At 43.1% G+C, this 23819-nt stretch overlaps 1 protein-coding gene across 5 annotated transcripts in view; it reads left to right on the top strand.

Moving 5' to 3' along the window:
* Positions 1-815: 815 nt before the first annotated feature.
* ATP2B2 (ATPase plasma membrane Ca2+ transporting 2) overlaps positions 816-23819 on the top strand; it is a 396338-nt gene continuing 373334 nt past the window's right edge. For 2 of the 5 annotated variants that reach the window (XM_039700999.1, XM_039700991.1), the window contains exon 1: positions 816-940. The gene's annotated coding sequence lies outside the window, so the exon portion shown is untranslated. The remainder of the gene's footprint in view (positions 941-23819) is intronic. The other 3 variants (XM_039701002.1, XM_039701003.1, XM_039701000.1) reach the window with 3 other exon arrangements.

Genomic DNA, 23819 nt, shown 5'->3' with positions numbered 1-23819 from the left:
TGTTTGCTGTAGCAGTCTGCAGGTGCTGTGGGATGTGTGTGCATCCCTCACACACACGGCCCCCACCCCACATACCAAATACACTTTTCTGCTCTTCAAAATCCCCTCTGTGTCCGTTCAGCTTCGGGGACATTTGGTAACTGGTTTTAACTCCCAGGGTGAACAGATTAGGTGGCACAAGAGAACTGTTATGAAATCTAACTCAAGCCCATGTGTAAAACCAGAACGTGTTGGTTAAACACCCGGCATTACTACTCTGGCAACATTTCAAATATGCCATCCTCTTTGCGAACAAAAGTAGTATCTTCAAATCTAAGACACGGGGTGGGGTTTTATTACTAATTTTCTAAATCTGGAGTGCTGATGCTCAGTCTATGTAATGCACATCACCCGTACATCATAATTCCATTTTTTGTACTTCCCCAGGTGCTGTCCCCCAGGGTGGCGGGACTCTCCAGCTCTCAGAATCCGTGCCAGGAGACTCTGTAAAAATCTCAGGTCCCCTTGAGATTTCTGCGGAATTCTGTCAGAAAACCGCCGCGCGTTGAGGAAAAACAAAAGCACAAGGACGGTGGTGGTGTTAAACGCCCGGTGCCGAACAGGCGCGGCCGGTCCCCGTCTGGCCGAGGCGCCCGGAGCCCCCGCGCGGTGCCGGCCGCGCCCGGCATCCCGCGGGAGCCGCGCGGAGCCGAGCGGGGCGCGGCGCAGCCTCTCCCCGCTGAGGGGAGCCCCAGCCCCGCCGGGGGAGCCTGGGCTCGGCTCCGGCACCTCGCGGGGTGGGGAGAGGCGCTGCCCGCCCCCCCGGGGCTTCCCCGCTAAGTCTGACGGAGCCGCCGCCTCCCGGCGCAGCGCAGCGGCCCCGGCGCAGGAGGAGGCGCCGAGCGCGGCCCGAGGCCCCGGTGCGGGGACAGCGGCGGCTCCGCTCCGCTCGCCGGCTCAGGTAGGAGCGGCAGCGGCGACCCCCGGGGCCGCGGTGACCTTGAGGGGGGCGGGAGCGCTGCCGGGGCCGAGCCCGTCCCGGGGGCAGCGGGATGCGGCCGGAGGATGCGCTGGGGCGGGGGATGGAGGCGGCTCCGCGGGGCGGCTGCGGGAAGCCCCTGGTGTCAGTGCGGCTCCAGCCCGGAGGGCTCGCAGAGACGGGAACGGGTCGGGAGGCGGCGGCGGCCGCGCTCTGCCCCGGCATTTCTCGCTCCTCCGAGAAATGTTCATTTGAGACAGCCACAAGGAGGGAACGCCGCTCCTCCGAGAAATGTTCATTTGAGACAGCCACAAGGAGGTGGCTGCCCGCAGCCCCGCTCCCTCGGCGGGGCTGATGGAAGGAGAAGCCCTCCCGGGAGCGCCGCCGTGTCCCCGGCGCTCGCCCAGCTCCTGCGGTGCTGCTGCGGCCGGGCTGGGGCTTTTTGGGGTTTTTTTCCTTCTTTTCCACGGTGTTTTACAAGCGGTAGTTTGCAAAGCCTCGCAGTAGTCCGGTTTGGAGCGGCTGAAAGCCCGAGCAGAATGCGGCGGGAGGTAACTTTGCGGGTCACGCAGTGCACCAGCCCGGGATGCCCGCTGCGGTGCCGCTGTAGTGCCGGCCGCCACCACCTTGGCATGGATGCCGTCAAGATGTGCTTTCCTACCGTCACCGGACAGAACGGGTTCTTCTGCTGAAATCTTGGTTCGGAGACTGCACTAGAAACGTGAAAGGAGGGGCACTGTCTTCCCTTCTGCATCTTTGAAAGGCCTCCTGTATTGTAGGCGGAGGAAACCTCTCGTTTGCTGAATTAAACTGTCCAAAAGTTCATTTCTTTCTGTGTATTTCTTGCTGATTCTTTTGCTTGTGGTTTTTTTTTTCCATCTTATTGTGCAGTTTTATCGCATTACACCAACCCGATTCTGTGCTAATACTTTCTTTACTTTCTTTTTAATTAAAGCGTATTTTGTAGTAAAGTGCTATTTGAGAAGCATGGGTACCAAGATAAGGTGCTGGGAAGATAGGCAAGCTGAAAGCAATGTAGAGTAGGACTTAAACTGCTCCCAAAATAAGCTAAAATGTAAGTTTTTAAACAGTGTGAAAGTTGATAGTGCTGTAACTCAACTCCCAAAGAGTAAAAGGGAATCTTTTAAGGAATACTGTGTGTGGCTGGTAGACACTGCGAGCCCTGATTACGTAAGCAGTCCTTTGAGTGGCTCTGCACGCACACTGTCATGTTCTCAGCAGCACTTGGTGTCTGATCCTGTCCCCTCACCTACACGTGACCAATTTTCATATGCTGACTCAAACGGGATTCAGCATTTTCATTGTGGAGAAGTGGTTTGTCTGTGGTATCTCGCTAAGAAACCAGCTCAGTATTCTCTGCAATGACTTCATCTGACGTTAAGCTCCGTTTGCAAAGTGAACATTGCTGCAAGCTCTTCCCAAAGCGAAAGAATATGGATGAAATGTTCAGTTTAGTGCCAATATTAACATAGTCACTTTAACACTTAATGGAATGAATGCAGAGTATTCTGCTACCTTGAATTCCTATTTGATACCATTACCAGCCCTGTCCTTTGCTCACATGCTGTAAATCCAGGACCACAGCCTCTTGCTTACCCAGGCTATTGAGTGTCATATTGAGCCAAATGTCTGGCACATCCCTCTGTCCTGTAGGCACACAGTTTGGGGTGATTGGAGTGGGGCTGTGCCCAGTCTTGTCCCCAGTGGGCACAGCTGTGAGCAGCACTGACAGCAATGAGCCATGGAGTGCCCAGGGGCACTGACCAACCTCCAAAGGGAGCAGAGGGCACACAGGAGCAATGCATCAATGTGAGAGGTATGAAAGGTTGGGCTGAAGAACAAGAGGAGCAGATGCTTGCAGCCTTCTGAAGTGGTCTGGTGTTACTGTGCACGGCTTGAAGCTTTCTGAAATTGTCTGGGGCTACTCTGTTTATTGTGGCCATCTCTGCTGCAACAGTATCCCAACCATACCTTTTAACCATTCAGTTGTCTGTTTCCTGATCATGCTAAGTACATTTGTATTGTTTTTGACAAGCTCCATGGGATGATCACTGGGATATTTATATGGTGTCCTGTGCTGCTGTCACCTGATGGGTTTGGGTTTGGAGGGGAGAAGTGCAGGAGGAGGCTGAATGGAGCAGTGTCCTGGCCAGTGGGTTGGGCTGGGTTTGGTTTCCCCAAAGAGATGTTTGGTGTTATTGGAGATGCCTCAGGGTTCCTCTCCTGGCCTTTGTCACTGTTTCAGAGGGCTGTGAGTCTCCACTGTGTCCCATGTCACACACCAGGCACCATGGGGCACCTCTGACAGCGTTTGCTGCCTTTTGGGGCTGGCTGAGTCAAACCTGGTGCATTTGTGTGGCTCCTTTTCCTTGGTGAGCCAAGAATAAAGCACCTGAGGTCATTTCCCACAGAAACTTCAGTGATGTGACTGGGAAGCTGGACTGTTTGTCTGAGTATTGATAATCCTCTAAGTGCTTGGAGTTCATCTGCATCAACAAAACCTGCACATTCTGGTTATTGTAGGCAGTTTAAAGGGTAGCACATGAGGTTCAAAAGGAAATTCTGATACTCAAAACACTCTAAAATTTGGATTGTAACTTAAGGATAAGTTCAGGACTGCAGCTGGGGAAAAGTCATCTGCATTGACCAGAGGAAAAGGCAGAATAATTGTATGAGAGATAAGTGATTGTTTTAGTGGCAGCCTGATGGGAGATGACAGCAGAGGAGATAATTGGGAACAGAGCGAATGTTTAGAGTTAAATAAAATTGTGTGGCTGCTGAAATCTTTTAAAGCAAACATCTGAACAAAGTTCAAACTTCTGGTGACGCTTATCCTTGGAATGTGTGTGTCAGATGTAAGAATTCTGTTTCCAAACAGCTTTACATTTAATGTACATTGTGCAGTAAATGGTTGCAATTTGCAAAGTTCAGAGTGAAACTTTAGCTGTCCTTTGAAATAAGTTTGTAAAAAGTAAGTTAAATAAAAATTTTATGAAGAGAAGTGGCAAATGCAAAAGGATAAATCATTTTAATTATCTGAAAAGAAAAATATAAAATATTTGAGAAAGGAAAAGTGAGAATGAACAAGAAATATTTGTGTGTAATGAGATGACAGAGATGACAGCAATGAGTGTCACAGTCACTGAGATCCAGGCTGGTCTCAGTATATTCATGCTACAAAATTATCACTTAAATCAGAATGGCTTATTTATTGCCAAAGCCTACTTTGAAAAAAAGTTTCATCTTCATAAATGGAGTCATTTAGTAGTGAAATATTTCAGACTTCCATTTCATGGGTGTGACCAGTTTTTCACATCTACATGATCTAAGACAGCATTTCCCAAGGGATGTGTGACTCCCATATTGCTGATGACCCCAGATCCAGCAGCATGGGCTTGTATCTAAGGGTCATTATGTAAAAGGCTGTGTTTTCACCTATTTTGGAAGTTATGTTCAGAATTCTTGAATATTTTGTAACATCTAAATAAAACAACTGGCGTGCTGCAGGGGCGCCCTCCACACACTGGAATGTAAACCAAAAAAGCTTTAAATATTTCTAGGAGGCAGAGGTAGCTGCATCTTTAATTAGTGCTATAGGAAGCGTGTTTTGGAGAGTTTGGAACACCTTTAATTGTGCAGAAAAGGCATTTCTGAAGAGCCTGCTCAGGTCAGTGCCCTCAGTGCCCTCAGTGCCTCAAAAGCAATTCTTTTGTCAATGCTTATTTATCTGCTTCCAGCCTTTCTCTCCCCTGATCCAAAGGCTTGCACTGCTGGGTTTTACAGTCCCTCCATCACTCCCATTCCTATTCACATCCCAAGAACTGCTCAGCTTCTGAGGCTGCCACGTTTGGGGTGCCAAAGGCTTGGGAAGGCAAGGCTGTGGTGCCAGAGCTGAGAGCAGCAGCAGTGGGGCTGTGTGTTGGGTTTGTGTGTTGGGCTGCCCAGTTGCCATAATACAGGAACCTCTGTTTTCAGTGTGTTTATTCCCTGGGTGGTGGAATGCCTTTAAAAAGTCTCAGCAGTGGGGTTTTCAGAGCCAGACCTGCCTGATTTCATTGGTGCTCCGAGGTATTTCTGCCTTCTGTAGCTGTGGGATTGTGTATTCACTGTGTGTAAACACAGGAACTGTCACAGGGGCTTGCATGTTCATCAAGGATTGATGTTAATTGTTGAAGGGATGGGATTTGGAGATGCAAGACTGAATCACATTTCCCCCCTCACACTCCACAGCAGAGTGACCTTGGATGCACATTTCAAATTTTGAAAACGTTTTGTGTGTTGTGAAGCCAGAATAATGCAGCTGTCTCTGTTCAGTGTTTCTATTTCTCAGATTGATAAATCATTAATTCCACAGTGTTTGGGGAATTGCCTTTAGCCTGAGTTATTTATTAAAAAGGCTCAAATAGCTTGTATTGAACTTATGAAAATTATACGTACTTTAAAATCAGCCATCAGGGATGAAGATTGCTCCAAGGTAATGCAGCTGCTGTCCACTCCAGATGCATCTCTTCATGGAATGCTTTAGGATTCAGGAGTTTTCTGGTGAACGGGATTTCTCCTGATGGTTTATCAGTGAGCCTAATGCCCAGCACATTCCTTTTGTTATCTCATTATGAGCAGGAGATTCCAAGCCTCTGGATAGCTTTCCTGTGCAGAAAAAAGTCACCTTGAAAGTATTTGCTGATCCTATATATTCTGCCCTGCTTATTGAACAGCCATTCTTCATCAGGGGCAGTATTCCCACTGATGGGAAATCTTCCATCCTGGAAGGTGTGATTGCATTCAGCACAGAACAGACAAAATGGGGCCACATTTTAGATGATCCAGCATTCCATTTTTTGTGACTCAGGTAATTTGTTGGTATTTTAAACTTTTTTTGTACTGTTGTTATTATTTAAAGAGGTTGATACTGTTTAAGGGGATAGAAATAATAGGAATTGTGTTTTCAGGGAATCTTTTCTGTAACCCATACTGAAAACTTCCAATAGGTTGATGATGGGGTCCTAGAAAGTATCCCAATAGGCATTTCAGAATATTTTAAAGCAGAAGTATGAATGAGGAGATTTATGATAATCAAGACATGTCATCATCAGATTTCTTTGCAATTGCTGAAGCTTAAAGTAATTACTCTAGAACAATTAAGATTTACATTCCTTGCCATTGAGAAAATGGATATGTGCATTTTTAGGTGGCCTACAGTTACAGGAAAAGCACAATGGAAGTTTTGAGAAGAAATTGCATTATTTAAAATGAATTGGTGGCATTATTAGGTGTATTTACAACTGCTTTGCTGCATTCAACTTGTGGCCTTAGGTTCAAATGCAGTGTTAATGCATTGCTTTAGTCTACAAAGTCTGCATGTCCACCAGAATTTTTCTCATGTGTGAAGTATTTTACAAGCTTTAAATCAGTTTATGTGAAGTAAAAATAGAAGGCTGGCATGAGTTTTGGCCTATAGACAGTAGAAAGTAATTACATGAAGACAAAATGGTAAAATTTTACCTGGAAGAGATCTATTCCACATCACTGGGTTTTTCTTAATTACAGGAAGTGTCCAAAAGCCCTGACAAGAACTAGGCCCATTTTTTAGTTAAGCTTCAAAATGTCACGAGAATCAATCTGGAAGATGTAGAATGATTCTTCTGGAAAGGTTAAATACTCTGAAAAATTAATGTGTTATATACAGCAGCCCTGGTGGTTCTATGTCAAGTGCTGAAGGATTCGAGAGCAGTAGGAACACGAAAATGCCATTATGGCCTGTGAAGGTTGGTGTTAATGGGTGTGTTCCCTCCAAAGATACACTATTACACTGCTTTCTGTGCGACCCAGCACTGCTCCCCTCATATTTCCCCTTGGCACTGCTGACATTTATTGCTCCCCAGCTAAATAGGATGACAAGACAGAGTTGCATTTACTGTGAATTTTCTTGTGATTTTTTTTTCCCCCACTCATGTTCTGCAAGTTTCTGGACAGTGGAGAAAAATGGAAAGGTTACTGTCTGAGTGGCAGTCCTGTTAGACATCCTGGCATGAAATATGCCTTTTTAAAAATACCATTATACTATTTTTTATTTATAGTGGCTTTTAGAACCCTTCCAATGGAACCCAGCTGATCTCTATTTAGTGTTTTTCTTGATGTATAGATTTGCACTTGTTCTGCTTACACTTCACTTTTCAACAAGTTCTTCAATGCTTCAAGTTCTAGTTTGAATTTTGATCTTGTTTGCTTGTGAGCTGGAGGTGATATGAACCCTGCCTGTTTCCTTCACACACATTTTTCTCTCCTGGCATTTCCTAATGTGTGCAGCAAGTTGTGAGATTAATTCCATTGCCAGTGAGTTTTAGTAATCACTTTTAATTTGGGTGGTTTTTTTGGTTTTTGATTTTTTTTTTAAGAAACCACACCCTCTGCACTGCAATTTCCTATCAGCTCTTCCACCCCATGAAAATATCACATTGGCAGTCACAGAAAGCCTTACTGCAGCCAGTTTAACCTGCCTGGTACTGGGGTTTCCTTCTGAGTAGCCCTGTTCCCATATCAAAAAGGAAATTTCATTGCTTTGACATTCTGATTATTTTCAGGCACTTAATCCTTGAGGTACCCACATGGTGATTTATCTTGTTTCAGTGTCCTCTGTGGTGTAACAGGGAGGTGGTTGGGTTTGCAGTTTCTTCAGTTTAGCCTTGCTTCTCCTTTTGAAGCTGCACACTGTTTTTGCATCTCCACTGTCCTTTGGGAACTCTACCCTCCCTTTGTGCATTATTGAATATAATAGCTAATGTTTGGGGATGGCTTTAGGTAATTCCTTAAGTACTCTGTGGTGAACTTCATCATTCTCTAGCAGACTGAGAATGCCTGGCCTCTTTTGATACATTTTAGCCTATTCTTTCTTTTCTTCAGGCCTCTAGTCCTGTCTTCTCCGTGAAAATCACTTTAGAAACATTTTTGCTTTTCATTATCCTTTAGATGGAAACATAAAAGAATATGAAGGAAGTACTGAATGCTTCAGCTTTCTCTTTGCCATCTGTTATTTTCTCTCCTTTCCCATTAAATACAAGAACCTCTGCTTATCTCTTTCTCCCACTTACTTCTGTTGTATTTATAGATCCTTTTCCTATTGCCTTTTTATGTCCCTCATTAGTTGTTGATCCTTTTGTGTGTTGGCTCATCTGGATCAGAACTGAGCAGTTTGTGCCGTTCTAATTCTTGTTCTTTGTTAAATGTTCTTGTTTCACCTTTTGTACAATCTCTTCTGCTAGTCAAAGCCTTTGAAGATTCTGGGTGTAACAGTCTCTTCCAGTGCTTCCTATATTCCCCCTGCACTGAGATAATCTCTTGCACTATTTTATACACTTTTCATTGGTAATTGTCACTTTTCCTGAATTCCTTGATGCTCTCTTTAAGAGATAATACAAATCATTTGTCTGAGTTCGCTGAAGTTGCTGCCCTGAATTCCACTTCTTTCTTGTGCTTCCTTCACATCTTCCTTTCAATGTGTCACTGGTCAGTTCTCTTGGCTTGTGATAATGCTTACTTGAAATGTATTGCTGCCCTTAAGATCCCAGCCAATGCCTTCCTGTTAATCAGAATAAAATACAGCTGCAGCCTTGGCAATGCTGCCATGCCATGCTCATGCCTTTATCCTGTTAGCACAGCTCCAGCTCAATGATATCCCGTGTTTCCTCCTCAAGGAAAGACTGAAAAAATGCAGATGTGTGAGGGCTGTGGCATGGGATGGGAGAACAAATTGTGTGTGTCACCTGCTTAGTTAGGGGACATTTTGTGCCTCCATGCTCTTTGCTTGTCCTTGTGGGCTGTTGCTTCAGGTTTACAATTCCGCTGTTTCAGAGTGCACGTAACCTGCCTGCTTCAAGGGTTAATTAATCACTGCTGGCAAAGCTGCTGGGAATTTTGGGTAGAAAATGCTGCTGTAAGCACAAAGCTCTGTTTGTATGTGCAAGATATTTGTAATGTTATTCAATAAGAGCATTAAAGCCATTTACTCATGTAGAAGTGAAGTGTGAGATGTTGTACATATACGCAACCAACCAAGTCTATTCTATACATGAAAATATTGGGTGTTTTTGCTGCTGTTCTTGAGGACACCTTTCTGAGAACCTTTGCATTTCAAGTAGAGGAACCTGCCCAGAACTGAATGCCCTGCAGTTAAGATTTCATCCAGCCCTACAGAGAGAATTTGTAGACTTAGCACCAAGGGTTGTGTTCTTGTCAAGTAACATTTATGGCCTGATTGTCCAATAAGTTATAGATAATGTAGTCAGAGAGTTTAATGTATTAAGGACAGGATTTTTAAAAAGGGGAAGAATGGAAGCCAAATGGAATTTTAAGTCCTGTTGGCTTGTCAGTGGGATTTGTGCATCCCTAAGTTGGATGTTTTTGAAAATAACACTGTAAATTGGTGACTAATAGAGATCTTTCCATGATAATGGCTTACAAGTTGCCATTAATAATTCAGCTAGAGGTTATTGCAGTCCAATTCAGTACCTCCTGAAAAGCTTCTCTCTGTGATTTTAGTGGCTTTGGGTTATTGGGCACTCTGATGGAATAATGTGCTTTTGAGGGATGATTTTGCCCCTTTCAATACATCTTGGCAGTCAGAACTGAAAGTCATGAATTACAGGAGAAATGGATGCTGGAGCCTTCTTTAGTGCTGTTCACGTGCCAGTATTTTCAGGGATTTGCAAGATCCTTCCCCCTGAGCGCGGGAGGAATTGGGCAAAGTGAGTTCCTTGGTGGAAGAGTTCCACAGGCAGAGCTGGGCGGTGGATTTCCTTGGGAAGTGGGAAGTGGCTGTTCCTGCTGTGCAGCACGGGTTCTGCATTGCACGGCCCTGTAATTTCTGCCCTCCCTGCATCCCCTCCTCTTCCTGCATCCATCTCTTTCCATACCATCCTTGCATCCCCGTTCTGTCCCCGCAACCTCACCCCATCCCGCATCCCCCATCCCATCCCCACATCCTCCATCCCATCCCATTCCTGCATCCCCCATCCTATCCCATCCCCACCTCTCCCATCCCATCCCATCCCATCCCATCCCATCCCATCCCCGCAGCCCCTCCCCGGCGCTGCCGCAGCCACCGCTGCCTCGCACCGCTCCTTCTCCGTCCTTCCTCTCCTCTCTCCCTCCGTTCCCCACAAACATGGGCCCAGTCCTTTCCCTGTAAAGCATTCCCGCTCCCCAGCACCTGGCGTTCGCGGTCGCTCCGGCTGGGATCGCGCCGTTCCCGGCGGCTCTGCGGGAGCGCTGCCAGCCGGAGCGGCCGGGTCTCTCCAGCCGGGCTTTCGGGAATCCCCGGAGCACGGCGCTGTCTTTGGGCAATCTGTGCGCACAGACAGAAAACAGAAGACCCGTGTGCGTTTTTATGGGGAGCATAAAATCTGTGACACAACAACAACAGTATTTTTAAAAAAGCAGATGGAATATTGTGGGATTTCTGAGGAGATGTGGATTTTTTGTTGTTATACCAATATCTGTGAAAAGACATTAATTAATCAAAACGAGGATTGGTGAAAACATATTCATTAACACTGAAAGATGAGCTGATAGGTCCAGATGCCTCTGCAGTAGAGAGATTTATTTTTCTAAGTGAAAACACGGAGGTGCTAGTGTTGAACTGGATACAGAAATACTTCCAAATACATTTGGAAGTATTTCTGTATCCTCACAACAGCACTCAGTGCCTGCTAGCAGTCAGTGCCTCTGCAGCAGCAAGGGCTCTTCAGCACTGATGGCTTCTCAAGCTCAATAAAATCGTGCTTCAGATGTGACTGCCTGAATTTCTCTGTGGAACCCAGGATTGCACAGCAAAGGACACTTGGGGAAGCTGGAATGAACACTTGTGGGTGCACACATTAGTGTTTGGTTCCTCTGTGAGTGCTTCAGTGCTGGGGGTGGGGTGGGATGGGATTTTTCATCCTGTTATTACATACAACTTTTGGCTTCATGACTTTCCTACCATTCAGCCTAAGGTGGTGTTGTGGTTTTTTTTTTTAATTTCTGTGTAAATATGATGTAAAAAAATTATGTAATTGTGGAGGAGCTTATAATATCCATTCTGCTTTTAAACCTGTGACTTCTGGAAGGAGACTGCAGCCCTAGAAGGTTTGCTGTGTGAGGGGAGGGCATACAGCAGGAAAAGCCATAGGATGGCTTTAAGTGTTGAACAATAAAACCGGAACAAAAAGCTTGCTATAAATAGTAGCCTGGTCCCAGCTCAGTGAAGTACTTAAGCACATGCCTAAATCCCTCCTTGTTCAACAAAGCACTTACATGTGCACTTGAATTCTGCTGGAATAAAGCGTTACACAGCAGGCCTGAGTGCTGGGTGGGATTAGGGGCTGTGGGGACAGACAGACCCCAGAGAAGGGTGGCTTCCTCCACAGCCCCTGGAGTGCTGGGAGCCTTTTACAGGACATTTCTTACCCCAGAGAAGGGTGATTTCCCCCACACCCCCTGGTGTGCTGGGAGCCTTTGTGGGGCAGTGCTTTATAGGAAATTTCTGACACTGCACTGACCAATTAACTTGGGGAACTGCTGGGCATGGAGGTGCTGCAGAGCAACACCTGATATAAATGTTCTGATATTCCAGCAATTGTGTTCTTGTGCTGTTTGCCACTTGATCAGAGTTAATGATAACTGCTGCTTTGGTGATAGCAGGACCTGTATTATCCACTGAAGTGAATTTCCAGTTTCTTTGTGAAACTGATGCAGTGAGGATTTTCCTCCTGGCATCAGTGAGGGAGCTGCACTCAGGAGTTCAGAGCATGGGCTTCTCCATCCAGGTATCCCAGTTAACACTCCCAAGGAGTCTTCAGGTACATCTAAAAACCATTTGGATCTCAGTTTTAGAGTTACCTACATTAAATCTCTTACAAAGGGCTAATTTCTCAGAAAATACCATCTGTTTTCTTATAAGGAAATTTAGTTTACCATTTCAGTTTTTCAAAGTATTGCCCACTATTCTACAGGGATCCTGACTATTGGCAGCTATTTTTAGTCATCTTATCTCTGGAAAGGCTCCACATAAATTCCACAGTGGTTGTTGTGGCTGGCTGGATCCATCAGAAAGTGAGAATTAAAAACTCTATCTCAATCAGGTGAAAATAATGAAAATACAATATATGCTTTTTTTTTTTTTTACAGCATGGACATATACAGCAAAACAGATTTTTTTTTTTTCATTTGTAGGAATGTGAAGGTTGTAAAACTTACATTTCCACTGAGATGGAAACTTCAGTGTGTCAGTGCCTCATCAGGGATTCCGAGGTACAGATTGGCTTTTGAGGAACCTGCCCTGAGTCCCTGCTCTGACTGACAGTGCAGCTTTCACATCTCAGATCACTCAAAGTTAATCAGCCCAAGATTTCCCAAATGCATCTCAGAATATTGGTTATCTTTCATCTTCACAGCTGGGATAATTCTTAAAACTTTTCTTTCCAATGGAAATCTGGTTGAACTAATGAGTGGTTGGGCTTTCGATAAAGCAAAGGCTTGGCCAAAAAATGTTCTGATGTCTTGATGAAATAGAGTAACAATGATGATTTAGTGGATATATATTTTTATATATATATATATATACACACACACACACAAACACACACATACCTGTCAAATGGATCTAGAAGACCACTTTCAAAAATATTCTTTGAAGAATTGTGGCTGTTTAAAAAGTCTGTATAGCCCAAATCATGCCTGGTGCTAGTTGTCAGACACAGTGCTGGGGCTTTGTTTACTTCACTGTTTCTCTGTTGAGCAAATCTGTGTACCTGTTTTGTGGGGGTGCTCTAAATCTCTACCAGGAAAAGCACACTGTAAGAATGGTTAATTCAAATGTTATACATTTGAGCTGATTAAAGAAATTCTAATCTGGATCCTTATGTAGGAAGTCATAAAAGGCTTTCATAATTTAAACCAGATCAAGTCTATAAAGTCATAATAAGCTCATGTAAATCTCCCCAGTGTAATAGTTGAAATTTTTCAATTCTATAATTAAAAACACCCCTCTAAATATTTCAGTGAAAGTCCCTTGTTGCTTTGCATTCTGTTTGATTAGGGCAGACAGGGCATTGGGGAAGGGCCATTTCGGGATGACACAAATCCTGGCCAGTGTCAGGGTGGGCTCTGGCTCCATGGGCTGCACTTGGCACTTTGACTTACACAAAATGGGCTTCATCTCTGTGAGCTTCAAAGTGTGTGAGTGGCACTTTCTGTACCAAGGATCAAAATTTCTGTTAGAAACAGGATCAAAACACCAAAATCAGGCTGTAGAATGACACATAACTTCTGTTAAAATTGATGGAGTTTCACTGTGGGATGTAATTAAGCAGGCTGGTGGACAAGAAACTAATGAGCTGGTCTTTGTGAAATATGCAGAGAGAGTAACTTCCAGTGGGATATTGCCAGGGAAATGACAGATTAGAATGGAAATAAACTGATGAAGTATTTGATGGTCTGATGTTGAAATGTGCATGCAATGAAGCAAAGGAGTTCTGCAAAGCATAACTCTCTGTCAGGCTTCCTCTTTGCTGAAAAGAACTGCAGCATTTTTAATTAAATCTTCCGGAGCTGTTTTGTTAAAGCTGCATGGCAAATAAATTCTTTCATTATTTGGTCAATGGTGCTGTCAGAGGCCTTCAAGTCTTGCCTCCAGGAGAAGGGAAAATATTTTAAGCTACATATAAAGTACCATTACTAATTTTCAATACAAAAATGTTCATAATTTTTATCAAGAAAAATGATCCAAGAAATGGAATTGCCTTCTGTTCCTATTAGGAAAAAAAATTCACATTTTCAAAGACAGAATTTTGTATGTGTTAGGGGGTTTTGTTAACGAAGTTGAACAAAATGGTCATGCTTATTTAGTTAACAAAAATATTTAATACAGGAAAAAGCATCAGGGAAACATGATCAGTCATTACTTCCTTTGCAGTGCCTTCTGTGCATTTTTTTCTGCAGAAAGCTTTCAGCAGACTTTAACCTAAGCAGGGCTTCATCACCTGGATCCATTCTCCTCCCTCCCTTCCTCCAGCTCCTGGGGAAATTGAAATCAAATTGCATTGTGCAGCAGATTAGGGGTGGGTTCAGTAATCAGCTTGCAAGCAGTGGTGACCTGGGAGCTTGGTTGTGAGTGCTCCCTCGCCCAAATCCAGGGCCGTGGCTTCTCCCTCCATCCTTCCCTTCTGTCCCTGCAAGGGAATCTGGAAATGCACACACAGGGCTGAGCATGGGGGCAGCAGGCAAAGAGAGTTCTGAGGGAGGAAAAATGGATCTGTCAGCTCAGGGCAATTTATTAGCTCATCCCCAGTTCCTCCTGAATGTGGAAGGCAGGTTTGCTTTGGCCACACTCACGTTCCAGCTCCCGTGTGCCTGTGCTGGGCTCGTGCTTTTGGATTTAGATTGATGGCAGCTGTTTGTACTCACTTTTCTCATCCTCACCCAGCAGCTTTGTAGATGTTGAAAGTTCAGTGACAGTGATCGAAATAGCTTTGGTCTGAGAAACTCAGTGTATTTTCAAGTTGTTTTTTTTTTCTCTCTCTCTGTAATTGTTTTTTTTCCCCGTTTTGTTGTCCAAGATGCTCTTTTAGCACCACCAGGGTTGGTAGGAATTGAAGTTCTTCACAGATTAGTCCAGCTGTGGAAATCTTTGCTAGATTCATAGAAATAACACAGCACTGTTGTTGTTAAATAACTATTCATATAAATAACATTTGTTATTTATATGAATAGTTGTGCGAGATCACTATAAGGTCATGACTTATATTTAAATACATAATATATTAAATATATACTTCCTAAGACGCTTATTAATATGCATAATAATGTCTTGGCTTTCTGAGGGCAAATAAGTTTTTGTGTGTGTTGAAGCAGGAATTACAAGGAACTTCCTGATAGAAGTGAAGCACTTCCTATCTATAAATATTTGTGAAACCCTGTCCAGCTATAAATAGGAAGGCAGGCTGGAGATGTGATCTTAGAAGACACCAGATTCAGTGAGGATGGTGCTGGAGTTCTGGAGCCAATGAGGCACCAAAGAGGTGCTTTTTATAGATGCGCATTTGGCCCTGATGACACACACAGATTACTAAATTGATTAATTTTCTGTTTCTGGCACAAGATTTTCTCTGCATCATCTCCATCATATGTGATGTTTTCCTGTAAGTTGTAGTTCCTGGAATCAGATAATACTGCAAAAACACTTTTTTTTTTCTTTGACTTTCCTTTTAAAAAATCCTTTGTAATTGTGTAGAAAAATATTTTGAAATGCCTCAGATGTTGACTTAAAATGAAACAAACCATCAATTTTTCCTCCTTCCTTCTCATTTTTATAAGGAATGACCAGATTAGGATTTTTTTTCCAATTTCTTGGTAATAATGTCTTTACAAGATAATTCTGGGGCTGCTTTGGAAGCCAGTTCTCTGCTACAGTAGTCAGCATTAATACAGCTGCATGAAATTCCTAGAGTGTATCATTGCCCTTTTAACGTTCAATTGAGAGTGAAAAATAGCATTTAAACTCACTGGGGCAGGAAGTGCAGGAAGGTGGAGTATTCAGTTGCCAGCAGGTTTACAGACACAGAATCATTTAATGAACTTGAGAAAAGTAGCTGAAAATGAAGAAACTGCAAGGATTCAGTTGAATCCTCGGTGTGATCTTTGGTGCTGTTGTACTGGAGCAGATTACAGAAATCAAGTAGGGGCATTCAGTATTTTCCTGTATTTAAAAAGAAAAAAAGAGATTTCTATTTTCTATAGAAATTAAATCCCAAGTTCTGTTAGATAATCTCAAACTTGGTATTGAAACCCCATGAATAAACCATTCTTATCAGCTGTGTTACAGGGAATTTCAGTGTGAATATGACAAGCAGAAACTGGTGTTGGAATAAATCCTCCAAACAGTAACTCTAATTGCAGGCTTAAACTTTCAGAGGATTCACCTTTTAAAAATAACATTTTCTATATTCAAAATACTTTTTAAGGAGCAGTAAGGGTATAAATTAGATAGTCCCTATAGTGTCTGTCTTCTGAGCAGCCTCGAGGGTGGCAGGATCCCAGCTGAGCTGGTTTTGCAGCACAGCCTGGATGATTTCTGTCTGTGCTTGTGCTACAAGCACCACAAGGATCTCTGCAGACAGCAGAGCTCAGTGCATTGGGGGTCTTTGCACTGGGAGAAGTTTCAGCTCTGATGGCTGTGTGAAGTGGATGAAGGCACACAAAATGAGCTGTGCTCCCAGGGCTCTTCCAGAGGAGCGTGCAGGGAAATCCTTGGCTGAGCCTGCAGCTCCTCCCAGGTGTGGAAGAGTACATCCAGTGTCTGCATCCCTCAGCATCCAGCTTCACTGCCCCTGACTTGCAGCACTGGAAACTGGAAAAAAAATCACTATTTAGAAAGCTGGATTAGGGAATAGGCCACAGGAGCTGAGTATTTACCTGAAGCAACCAGCCAGGGCAAGTGGAGATGCACTGACCAGGAGAAAGTTGGTGGTGTAAGATGGGTGGAAAATGTTTTTAGTTGTTGTTGGATTTTTCAAATCTCAGCTCAATAGAAAATAGCCCAATTACTCCAAGAACTGGTTAAAAAGAAAATAAGGTCATAGATGTTGAGAACCTTTTGAAAATGTCTTTATTGAATTGTTGACATGCGTAAATTCTGAGGAGAATAGGAGGAAGAGGCAGCTGATGAGGCAAAGCCTTCATTGTCCATCATGCTTAAAACTCCACAAAAAACCCTCACAGAAGCAGAGGGGAGTGGCAGAGGTTTATCTGCAGCTATTTTTGTGCTGGGTTTTCTTTTTCCCATGTAACTGAAGATGGGCAACTGCTTAAGAGACTTTTGTGGGGAGAGTGACAAACAGAGCTGAAATGTGTGCATTGCAGCTGCTCTCCTCTCTGCGTGTCCAGACTCACTCCAGGTATGGTTTTTACATTTCTTCAGGGTTCTGGGGACTGCAGGCAAAATGCAGATAAAGGCATGTTCCTATGTGCCTTTCAATTGGGTGGGCATGCTTGATATCTCCTCAATGTTTATGTGCTCTGGTGTTTCTGATAAATCAGTGCTTTTCTTCAGCAGAAGTGTTTTCTAATCTGGTAGTTTATAAAGTCATCAGAAGGTCAGTATGGAGCATATATCTAACAATTAACATTACTGCCATGTTATTGCATTAGAGAAATTAAAAGTAATTTGAATAAATGTTATCTTTGACAAATAGTATATAAAGTATACAATATACAAAATACTTACCTGAAAAATAAACACTGTTACCAAGAACATTGATACTGTTAGGCAGAGACATTAGTAGTGTGTGTGAAAATCACATCTTAATTACAAATGGTTTTTAGGAAACTTCAGTATGTTGTTCTTCTTTTGCCCACCCTCCTGATGATGTGATCTTGTGTAGTTCTCACAAGGAAGCAGAGAAGAAAACAGTTGTTCAACAGCAGTAGGGTGGGAACTTGGCAATTAGGGCTGAATGCAATTCCAAGCTATTGAATACGTAAACAGGATTTTCTTTACATCTTATTTCTAATGGTGACCCAATCACTGAGTCTGTACAGATGGACAGCCTGTTTCTCCTTCCTTAACAGTTCTTGCAAAAAAAAAAACCAAAAAAAAAACCCAAAAACTTTCCTTTCAATTTCTGCTGTTTAGTGTGCATTAAGTACCTTTAATTTCCAGTATAGTTCCTCTTTATGTAGCTGTTTTGCAAGATGAGCTATAAACATTTATAAAATGTAATTATAGAGACGTTTAATTGCTGTATAAATAAATGGGTTTGAAGACAGACACAAGAATTCTCCATGGAGTCACTCGATGGTGTGTGTTGACTCTCAAATTGATTTTCTGGGTAGGAGTAACTGGCTCAGAAGTGCAACCAGTCCCAGCACAGCAAAGCTTTAGGGCTTGCTGTAAATCTGTCAGTGCCTTTTAGCAAAGTTTGTAACCTTAGTTTGGTTTAGTGCTGCTCCAGTCCCGTTGTTAACCCCACGTCAGTAATTCAAAATGTTTCACAGCATCGCAGGCAAATTTAGAAATGCCAAATTTTCAAGGAAATGATGTGAATGGGAAGAATTATGGCTTGTATGAGCAGAGGGGATAAACCTCTGTGGAAGTGTTCAAATGACTCAAAGGCCTTATGAATTACAGTTGCCAAGGCAGGGTTGTGCTGTTTGAAGAGTTACCAAGTATTAATTGCAAACTTTTCAACCATGACAGATTTAGGAAGGCCTAAAACCTGGTGCATTTGGTCTTGCTCTTAGCTGATTTTCCTGTCTGTTTGAGCTGGTTTTCAGGGCTCTTTGATTTGGCCAAGATAAGTGTGTGTGCACGGAAACACAAAATCATTTAATTACCATTTGGGGTAAATGGTGAATGTGAACATGCACATAAACACACACATGCTGTCCTCAGTACCATCTAATTACTACCCAGAGCAAATAATCTTCCTGTTTTCTGTGCCCTGGGGCACAAAAGGAATGTTTTCTTCTTTTGGTTTGTTTTGGGGGCAGTAGGCTAAGTGTTTTTCTGGAAGATGTCATTTCATGTCTGAGCATAGAAACATAGTGGAAGTGACTGTGAAAATTAGCAACACATTACATTTTCTTGGCATTTAAATATTTTGTTTTGTATGAGATTGATTTGTGTGTCTCCCTTGCATCTTGCTAAATGTTTGGCATTTATATATACAGCACCATGATTAAAAATGTTATCTTGCCTAGACACTATAGAAATATTGTGCATATTTATTGTTTGCACGGGGGCATAGACTTTTGTATATGTGTATCTAGATTTCTGTTTTGGGTTTTCACATTTTTGTTTCAAGGCTATTAACAGAAAGACTAAATATAATATACCTCTTACGAAATGCAAAGTTTGGCCCATTCCGTGGGTAAAGGGACCTTGGCCAGTTTACCTGTAAAGAGATGTTTAAAGCAGAGAACTAAAAATACGATAAGAAAGTGATCACTAATGGGCATCCTGTAGGCTGAGCAAGAGACTGCTGAGACAAAAATAATATTTATGTGGTGCATGAGTACCACTGCAATAAAAATGAATAATGACTGAGCTGCTTTCTCATCCTTGGAAGGGGCCCTTCCCCTCCTGGGCTGGAGGGCTCTTTGTGTAACTCCTGCCCTCCCTCTGGGGACTGCCCCTGCTCTAGGTAAGTAGGAGACTGCAGCCTGTACAACCTTTTAGCCTTGCTGAAATATTAATTCTCTTCAGCATTCCAGACTATGCACAAAGGAATCAAAATACAAATGCTAATTGTTGAGGAAGGAGGAGGCTGTGAGAGAAGAGCTCTGAACCCACTATACCAAACTATAGCAAACCTACAGCAATGTTGGCTATTTTCTTGTCCCTCCTTTAGCTGTTTCTTTGGCCCTTCCTTCCTCTGGACTCCTACTAAGAGCTTAGAGGCAGAAGCCTTTATATTTTGCCCTTTCAATACTATAACTAATTAGGAATGGCTGTTCTTAATAATGAAAGTCCTTGCCTTAGTTATCCCTGCTGAAGCTTTGGGTTTGAGAAGGTGAATGCTCATGAGTCCTGGAATATACTTTTACCTGTCTACCTGTTGATATTCTTGTTGATATGCCTGTTGATATTCCTATTGATATTGCTGTTGAGATTGCTGTTGATATTCCTGCCAGCCCAGGTACCAGCTACTGACCGTGCTCCTGTGCTAACTGAATGGGCCCTGCAGGATCTCAGTGGGTGATTTTACCCAGCTCTGAGGAGCAGGCTTGCATTCCACACTGGACTAAAATCCCTGTGAATTATCCCTCAGACAAAGTTGGTAAATTTTGTCTGCTTTCATATTCGTAGTGATTGAAACAAAAATTTTGAAAGAAACAAAACCAGAATTGAATTGAAACGACAATTACAGGACTGTTGGCAAAACACTGCAAAAGGATTTGCTTTTCAGCCTAAAATACTTACCAGCTCAATTAAGACTAAACGTTTTTCAGATTTCCTTGAATGTAGGTGAATTTTGTAATGGAAATTGAACAGTATAGAAGATTTTAGCATTAAATATTAAACTGTCAAAAAAGAAGCATTTTGCTCGGATTTCAAAATGAGATCTTTTACATTCTGCAACTTTTGCTCTCACATTTTTTCCAGTTTAGCCTCTTGGTCAAATACGACTTAAACTGGAATTAGTTTTAGTCATGACCTCTGTCTGTCTCCTGCTCCTGCTCTCCCAAGACAGCCCTAATTTTTCCTGCTGGCTGTATTATCACTGATCCCACTGACTTCTGCAAAATGTTCCTGTGCTAAGTGAATGCCATTTGGAGGAGCGGCATGCTCTTTACTCAGGTTCTCAGTCGGCTGCAGTTGGGCTTCTCAAGAAAACTCAGCCCATTTGCTTCCAGCATGCTGCTTGATAAGTGATATGGACAGCCCCTTCCAGAAGCAGTGAAAGGAGGAAAATCGAAGATGTCTGTATTTGTTTGTTCATATTCTAATTCTCTAAATGGATTTAAAGTCTAAAGTGTGTATTATTTTTAGGTTCATCAAGAAAAGCACACATCCATAATTCAGATTAGAGCAGACCTGTGCTCTGTGGCAGGGGCTTTCATCTGAAATAAATGCAGCTATTTCTTCATCCAGGACATATCCCACCAACTGGTTATTGCAGTAGCTGTATGTGCTATTTATGATGTGTATAGGAAAAGCAACATATGTGCTTTTATCTGATAAGTAGTCTAAAAGCTTTTTTTTTGTTTATTTGCTTTACAGTAGTTAGAAATTCTGCCGTTGCAGATTTGAATTAACATTGCTTAATTTTGGAAGAAATACTTTATGAAGTGTGGCTGGAATTCAATTTCTGGTGGCAGAGGATGAGAAGAGGTGCATGTACAGAGCTTCAGCCTCCTCTTGTGCACCAGTGACCAGGGTGCTCAGTGGCATTTCTGTCATTGGCTCTGGAGACTTCTGTGCATGTTAATGCTCATCTGTTAATGTTAATCACCATTCCTGGTTTTAAATGCAAAATTTTCCTGCTTTGATCTCCAGGCTCTCCCACAGCCCTGCCTAACATTGCTCTTAAGCAGGCTTTTCATGGGCCAGATACTATTTGTCAAAAAATCAAGAGAAAATGTCTGCCCACAAGTTTCTCATTTGCATATTCATCTGGGCATATTCCTGGCTCAGCCTGGGCTTCTCGTTCTTTTCCTTTCATTAAAATCTTCTGCTGTGCAATGAGCTCATCACAGCACTTTTCCTCTCCCCGTTCCTTCTGGAGAAGAATTGCCTGTGTAAATCACTGAAATGGCATCACTGATTGCCACAGTCTTGTAATGTAGCTGCAACTCTAAGAATGATTCATCCTTGGATCTGCTCAAGGTCTCCAAATATGAAAGAAAGGAGAAATAGTTTGAATTATATAGAGGAAGTTCTGCTGAGAATTCTCCACACCCCTTGAAGCCCACTGACTGACTCCTGCAGATGATCAATATTGTCTATCAGGGTTTTTTCACCCAGCCATCCAATTAACTTTGCCTCCCAGTGATACATGGGAGAAATGAGACCAGAGTTTTGCTGATGCCTTCAGACTCTGCAGGTATGTTTTATACCAAGATCCAAAAGAAAAAGGGTTTTTACTTTTTCATATTTGAACTATCACAGGAACAGCCAAGGATAAATGACTTATCTAGAAGATTGAATTAGAATTTACTTCAGGAAATATTTCCCAGACACCTCTAGGCCTAACAGAGAGCAGGAATGACTACCAGCTCTGTCAGATAACCCAGAAAATGCTATGGCAAAATGCTGCTGGCATTGCCTCTGTGTTGGAAGGTAATTACAAAGAACGGAACAACAGGATTGTAAGGGAAGTGTAGGGGAGTTGTACATTCTTCCCAAACCTCCCAAACAGTGGAAGTGGAAGCTGTCAGAAAAAATCCCTGGCACAAGTGTGTGGTGGGCAGTGAATGCTTGCTCTAGTAAATGCTGATACACTTCTTTTTCATGAGTATTGGAAATAACCCTCCTCTAATGTGCCACACTGCTGGAAGTGCCTCATCTCCAAAACACAACACCTACAGAGACAGATTTAAAAACCTAAAATTCTCATAAGAACTTTAACCAATGTCCTTTACTTATTCTCCAAAAGTTCTTGAAAAATGTAAATGCATTTCCCCATATTCCTCTGCCTGCAAACTGAAAAGAATCCAAAATTTCACTGCCAATAAAGGAGAGAGCGGAGAACTGGATTTGAGGGAAAAAAAAAAAAAAAAGTTTTGGTGAAATAGGATTAGTTCTTAAATCTCAAAAAAGCTTGTGGAATCATGCAAAACAGAAAAGAGAGGTTTAGCCTGCATAGAAACAGAATCACATGAGTGCAATATCATTCAGACTTTCACTCATGTGACGTTTGGTTGTTGTTGGAGACAAATCTTTGAGAAAAGAAGTACAGTAGTTTTTATAGATAAGGAGCTCAATTTCCTTAGGTTCTTGCAGTACGTGAAATACAATTATTGCAAGAGGGCTGGAGTGGGAATATGGAAAATACTCTCCTAATTTGGCTGCACGTGTGTTTTCTTTAAACAGTGAGTTGTTATTTTCTTATTTAGGGGAATGTGTGTTGATTTGTGGGCTCTAACACCAGGTGCAGCATGTGCCACTGCTGGAGCTTCATAAGGGAGTGACAAAGCACAGGGAAAATTAAGAGCTGCCACAGTGAAGATGAGTTTAAAAAGTCTGATCCTGGGGAGAGTGGCTGGAGAGAATGAGATTTATTTGTTTGTATATGGGAACTGCACAGCGCCTTCTGTCATTTTCTTGCAGACCTCTTTGAATAATTGTCCCCACGCACAGAATGTGCGGAGGGTTGGATCTCCATGGCCAGCAGCACCTGCAGAGTGCTCTGTGTCTGCTGGGCTGTGCACGAGGAGGAATGAAGGATACAGTGCATTTCCTGGGGCTCAGCTCCTCCATTCTCCAAACGAGTGCTCTGTGCCTTTGGACTGCAGGAGTGGTTTGTGTTAACAGGCTGCTCGTTAGTTTTTCTTGGTGTTTTTATAAACCTGGAGCTTGCCTGGAATAAAGTTTACTGCTTCAGCTTATTCAAAGGAGGCATAAACCCCCCACATTCTGTTTCCTGGGGTGATGCTGCGCCTCAGATTGCTCAGTGTGGATTGTCAGTCCTGTTGGAACTGGTCTGGATAATGCAGTCAGGTACAGCAGAACTCTGAGGGAGTTCAAGTGGCAAATTTCTCATGAAAAGGTTTTTTCAGAAAGCAAATTCTCCCAGTGCTGCCTACACTGCCTGAGTGCTGAGGCTTGTGGCAGCTGTTGAAGGCACTTGTTATGCACAGGGTCAGAGCTGGGGTGGAACATGGGGTCAGTGTTACAGGTGCCAGAACAGGCATTTTGTTCCCTTCTCTGCTCTTGGATTTTCTCCAGCGTAACCTGTGCTGCCTGTGTAGGGTTTGTGTGCTGACTCCTTCCCCTCCTCAGAACCCTTCTGAGAAGAAAGGAATCAATGGCAGCACTTCCAGATGCTGTGGTTGAAAAGGTTCTGCAGTGAGACTGATCCTCACTCTTGTCTCTGAAACTGAGAGACAGCTGAGCTGTTCTGCTGTGTTAGTGACCCTGGCTCACACTGTGAGTGACCAAAGAGCATTCTGGTCAAACTTGTCTCAGACTGGGTTCAGAAGAAACAGGAGAAAATGCAGGACTCACTGTCCCATAAGGCAAGTTCTGTTTTAACCCCTCGATGGAAAATGGTGATCCCAGCACTGAATTCCTCCCAGCTACTCTCCCCTCAGAGCCTGGAGTCCTCTGGCAAGCAGGAACACGAGTCGTAACCATTCCTCACAG

This window comes from Passer montanus, unplaced genomic scaffold (assembly GCF_014805655.1).
Source record: "Passer montanus isolate IOZ18808 unplaced genomic scaffold, ASM1480565v1 scaffold147, whole genome shotgun sequence".
In the NCBI taxonomy this organism is placed as follows: Eukaryota; Metazoa; Chordata; class Aves; order Passeriformes; family Passeridae; genus Passer; species Passer montanus.
This window is presented reverse-complemented; position numbering and strand designations above follow the sequence as displayed.